Source organism: Oncorhynchus kisutch, unplaced genomic scaffold, assembly GCF_002021735.2.
Source record: "Oncorhynchus kisutch isolate 150728-3 unplaced genomic scaffold, Okis_V2 scaffold652, whole genome shotgun sequence".
Taxonomy (NCBI): domain Eukaryota; kingdom Metazoa; phylum Chordata; class Actinopteri; order Salmoniformes; family Salmonidae; genus Oncorhynchus; species Oncorhynchus kisutch.
The window spans coordinates 17,501-21,475 of NW_022262597.1; the positions used below are offsets into that span (position 1 = coordinate 17,501).

Consider the following 3,975-nt stretch of genomic DNA (forward strand, 5'->3'; position numbering starts at 1 on the left):
CAGATTGTTGGATGAAATACAAACTAACCTTGCTTACTTATTTCAAAGCAAGGGCACATATTTCAGCCTTGTGGGAAAAAACGGACAAAGAGTTGACAAAAAGCTTACAGCACCTGGTATTCCCAGGCGGTCTCCCATCCAAGTACTAACCAGGCCCGACCCTGCTTAGCTTCCGAGATCAGACGAGATCAGGCGTACTCAGGCCGGTGTGGTCGTAAGCGAGAAACTATCTCTTGGTGCACTATGTTAAGTGAAAGTGAGTCTGATTAACAGCTGTTGCATTTTCACCATTTAGATAAGCATCTTTGTGTCACTCAAAAAGTGGAAGAAATTGCATATACTGTAGAAATAATTTGTAGCACAGATTGTTGGATGAAATACAAACTAACCTTGCTTACTTATTTCAAAGCAAGGGCACATATTTCAGCCTTGTGGGAAAAAACGGACAAAGAGTTGACAAAAAGCTTACAGCACCTGGTATTCCCAGGCGGTCTCCCATCCAAGTACTAACCAGGCCCGACCCTGCTTAGCTTCCGAGATCAGACGAGATCAGGCGTACTCAGGCCGGTGTGGTCGTAAGCGAGAAACTATCTCTTGGTGCACTATGTTAAGTGAAAGTGAGTCTGATTAACAGCTGTTGCATTTTCACCATTTAGATAAGCATCTTTGTGTCACTCAAAAAGTGGAAGAAATTGCATATACTGTAGAAATAATTTGTAGCACAGATTGTTGGATGAAATACAAACTAACCTTGCTTACTTATTTCAAAGCAAGGGCACATATTTCAGCCTTGTGGGAAAAAACGGACAAAGAGTTGACAAAAAGCTTACAGCACCTGGTATTCCCAGGCGGTCTCCCATCCAAGTACTAACCAGGCCCGACCCTGCTTAGCTTCCGAGATCAGACGAGATCAGGCGTACTCAGGCCGGTGTGGTCGTAAGCGAGAAACTATCTCTTGGTGCACTATGTTAAGTGAAAGTGAGTCTGATTAACAGCTGTTGCATTTTCACCATTTAGATAAGCATCTTTGTGTCACTCAAAAAGTGGAAGAAATTGCATATACTGTAGAAATAATTTGTAGCACAGATTGTTGGATGAAATACAAACTAACCTTGCTTACTTATTTCAAAGCAAGGGCACATATTTCAGCCTTGTGGGAAAAAACGGACAAAGAGTTGACAAAAAGCTTACAGCACCTGGTATTCCCAGGCGGTCTCCCATCCAAGTACTAACCAGGCCCGACCCTGCTTAGCTTCCGAGATCAGACGAGATCAGGCGTACTCAGGCCGGTGTGGTCGTAAGCGAGAAACTATCTCTTGGTGCACTATGTTAAGTGAAAGTGAGTCTGATTAACAGCTGTTGCATTTTCACCATTTAGATAAGCATCTTTGTGTCACTCAAAAAGTGGAAGAAATTGCATATACTGTAGAAATAATTTGTAGCACAGATTGTTGGATGAAATACAAACTAACCTTGCTTACTTATTTCAAAGCAAGGGCACATATTTCAGCCTTGTGGGAAAAAACGGACAAAGAGTTGACAAAAAGCTTACAGCACCTGGTATTCCCAGGCGGTCTCCCATCCAAGTACTAACCAGGCCCGACCCTGCTTAGCTTCCGAGATCAGACGAGATCAGGCGTACTCAGGCCGGTGTGGTCGTAAGCGAGAAACTATCTCTTGGTGCACTATGTTAAGTGAAAGTGAGTCTGATTAACAGCTGTTGCATTTTCACCATTTAGATAAGCATCTTTGTGTCACTCAAAAAGTGGAACAAATTGCATATACTGTAGAAATAATTTGTAGCACAGATTGTTGGATGAAATACAAACTAACCTTGCTTACTTATTTCAAAGCAAGGGCACATATTTCAGCCTTGTGGGAAAAAACGGACAAAGAGTTGACGAAAAGCTTACAGCACCTGGTATTCCCAGGCGGTCTCCCATCCAAGTACTAACCAGGCCCGACCCTGCTTAGCTTCCGAGATCAGACGAGATCAGGCGTACTCAGGCCGGTGTGGTCGTAAGCGAGAAACTATCTCTTGGTGCACTATGTTAAGTGAAAGTGAGTCTGATTAACAGCTGTTGCATTTTCACCATTTAGATAAGCATCTTTGTGTCACTCAAAAAGTGGAAGAAATTGCATATACTGTAGAAATAATTTGTAGCACAGATTGTTGGATGAAATACAAACTAACCTTGCTTACTTATTTCAAAGCAAGGGCACATATTTCAGCCTTGTGGGAAAAAACGGACAAAGAGTTGACGAAAAGCTTACAGCACCTGGTATTCCCAGGCGGTCTCCCATCCAAGTACTAACCAGGCCCGACCCTGCTTAGCTTCCGAGATCAGACGAGATCAGGCGTACTCAGGCCGGTGTGGTCGTAAGCGAGAAACTATCTCTTGGTGCACTATGTTAAGTGAAAGTGAGTCTGATTAACAGCTGTTGCATTTTCACCATTTAGATAAGCATCTTTGTGTCACTCAAAAAGTGGAAGAAATTGCATATACTGTAGAAATAATTTGTAGCACAGATTGTTGGATGAAATACAAACTAACCTTGCTTACTTATTTCAAAGCAAGGGCACATATTTCAGCCTTGTGGGAAAAAACGGACAAAGAGTTGACAAAAAGCTTACAGCACCTGGTATTCCCAGGCGGTCTCCCATCCAAGTACTAACCAGGCCCGACCCTGCTTAGCTTCCGAGATCAGACGAGATCAGGCGTACTCAGGCCGGTGTGGTCGTAAGCGAGAAACTATCTCTTGGTGCACTATGTTAAGTGAAAGTGAGTCTGATTAACAGCTGTTGCATTTTCACCATTTAGATAAGCATCTTTGTGTCACTCAAAAAGTGGAACAAATTGCATATACTGTAGAAATAATTTGTAGCACAGATTGTTGGATGAAATACAAACTAACCTTGCTTACTTATTTCAAAGCAAGGGCACATATTTCAGCCTTGTGGGAAAAAACGGACAAAGAGTTGACAAAAGCTTACAGCACCTGGTATTCCCAGGCGGTCTCCCATCCAAGTACTAACCAGGCCCGACCCTGCTTAGCTTCCGAGATCAGACGAGATCAGGCGTACTCAGGCCGGTGTGGTCGTAAGCGAGAAACTATCTCTTGGTGCACTATGTTAAGTGAAAGTGAGTCTGATTAACAGCTGTTGCATTTTCACCATTTAGATAAGCATCTTTGTGTCACTCAAAAAGTGGAAGAAATTGCATATACTGTAGAAATAATTTGTAGCACAGATTGTTGGATGAAATACAAACTAACCTTGCTTACTTATTTCAAAGCAAGGGCACATATTTCAGCCTTGTGGGAAAAAACGGACAAAGAGTTGACGAAAAGCTTACAGCACCTGGTATTCCCAGGCGGTCTCCCATCCAAGTACTAACCAGGCCCGACCCTGCTTAGCTTCCGAGATCAGACGAGATCAGGCGTACTCAGGCCGGTGTGGTCGTAAGCGAGAAACTATCTCTTGGTGCACTATGTTAAGTGAAAGTGAGTCTGATTAACAGCTGTTGCATTTTCACCATTTAGATAAGCATCTTTGTGTCACTCAAAAAGTGGAACAAATTGCATATACTGTAGAAATAATTTGTAGCACAGATTGTTGGATGAAATACAAACTAACCTTGCTTACTTATTTCAAAGCAAGGGCACATATTTCAGCCTTGTGGGAAAAAACGGACAAAGAGTTGACGAAAAGCTTACAGCACCTGGTATTCCCAGGCGGTCTCCCATCCAAGTACTAACCAGGCCCGACCCTGCTTAGCTTCCTCCGAGGATCAGACGAGATCAGTGCAGCGTACTCAGGCCGAGTGCGGTCGTAGCGAGAACTATCTCTTGGTGCACTATGTTAAGGAAGTCGTGGAGTCGGATTAACACTGTTGCATTTTCCCCCATTTAGATATGCTCTTTGTGTCAACCCAAAAGTGAAGAAATTGTCATATACTGGAGCCCATAATTTGT

General features: G+C 43.0%; 10 non-coding genes across 10 annotated transcripts; all 10 read right to left on the reverse strand.

The window, feature by feature from the left end:
* Nucleotides 1-101: 101 nt before the first annotated feature.
* LOC116361221 (5S ribosomal RNA) lies at nt 102-220 on the reverse strand. The gene has a single exon (XR_004207402.1). It is a non-coding gene; the product is annotated as a 5S ribosomal RNA (ribosomal RNA).
* Nucleotides 221-462: 242 nt separating this feature from the next.
* Nucleotides 463-581, reverse strand: LOC116361222 (5S ribosomal RNA). The gene has a single exon (XR_004207403.1). It is a non-coding gene; the product is annotated as a 5S ribosomal RNA (ribosomal RNA).
* Nucleotides 582-823: 242 nt separating this feature from the next.
* Nucleotides 824-942, reverse strand: LOC116361223 (5S ribosomal RNA). Its single transcript, XR_004207404.1, has one exon. It is a non-coding gene; the product is annotated as a 5S ribosomal RNA (ribosomal RNA).
* Nucleotides 943-1,184: 242 nt separating this feature from the next.
* LOC116361225 (5S ribosomal RNA) lies at nt 1,185-1,303 on the reverse strand. The gene has a single exon (XR_004207405.1). It is a non-coding gene; the product is annotated as a 5S ribosomal RNA (ribosomal RNA).
* A 242-nt stretch (nt 1,304-1,545) lies between these two features.
* Nucleotides 1,546-1,664, reverse strand: LOC116361226 (5S ribosomal RNA). Its single transcript, XR_004207406.1, has one exon. It is a non-coding gene; the product is annotated as a 5S ribosomal RNA (ribosomal RNA).
* A 242-nt stretch (nt 1,665-1,906) lies between these two features.
* On the reverse strand, nt 1,907-2,025 carry LOC116361227 (5S ribosomal RNA). The gene has a single exon (XR_004207407.1). It is a non-coding gene; the product is annotated as a 5S ribosomal RNA (ribosomal RNA).
* A 242-nt stretch (nt 2,026-2,267) lies between these two features.
* Nucleotides 2,268-2,386, reverse strand: LOC116361229 (5S ribosomal RNA). Its single transcript, XR_004207410.1, has one exon. It is a non-coding gene; the product is annotated as a 5S ribosomal RNA (ribosomal RNA).
* Nucleotides 2,387-2,628: 242 nt separating this feature from the next.
* On the reverse strand, nt 2,629-2,747 carry LOC116361230 (5S ribosomal RNA). Its single transcript, XR_004207411.1, has one exon. It is a non-coding gene; the product is annotated as a 5S ribosomal RNA (ribosomal RNA).
* A 241-nt stretch (nt 2,748-2,988) lies between these two features.
* On the reverse strand, nt 2,989-3,107 carry LOC116361231 (5S ribosomal RNA). Its single transcript, XR_004207412.1, has one exon. It is a non-coding gene; the product is annotated as a 5S ribosomal RNA (ribosomal RNA).
* A 242-nt stretch (nt 3,108-3,349) lies between these two features.
* On the reverse strand, nt 3,350-3,468 carry LOC116361232 (5S ribosomal RNA). Its single transcript, XR_004207413.1, has one exon. It is a non-coding gene; the product is annotated as a 5S ribosomal RNA (ribosomal RNA).
* Nucleotides 3,469-3,975: the final 507 nt, after the last annotated feature.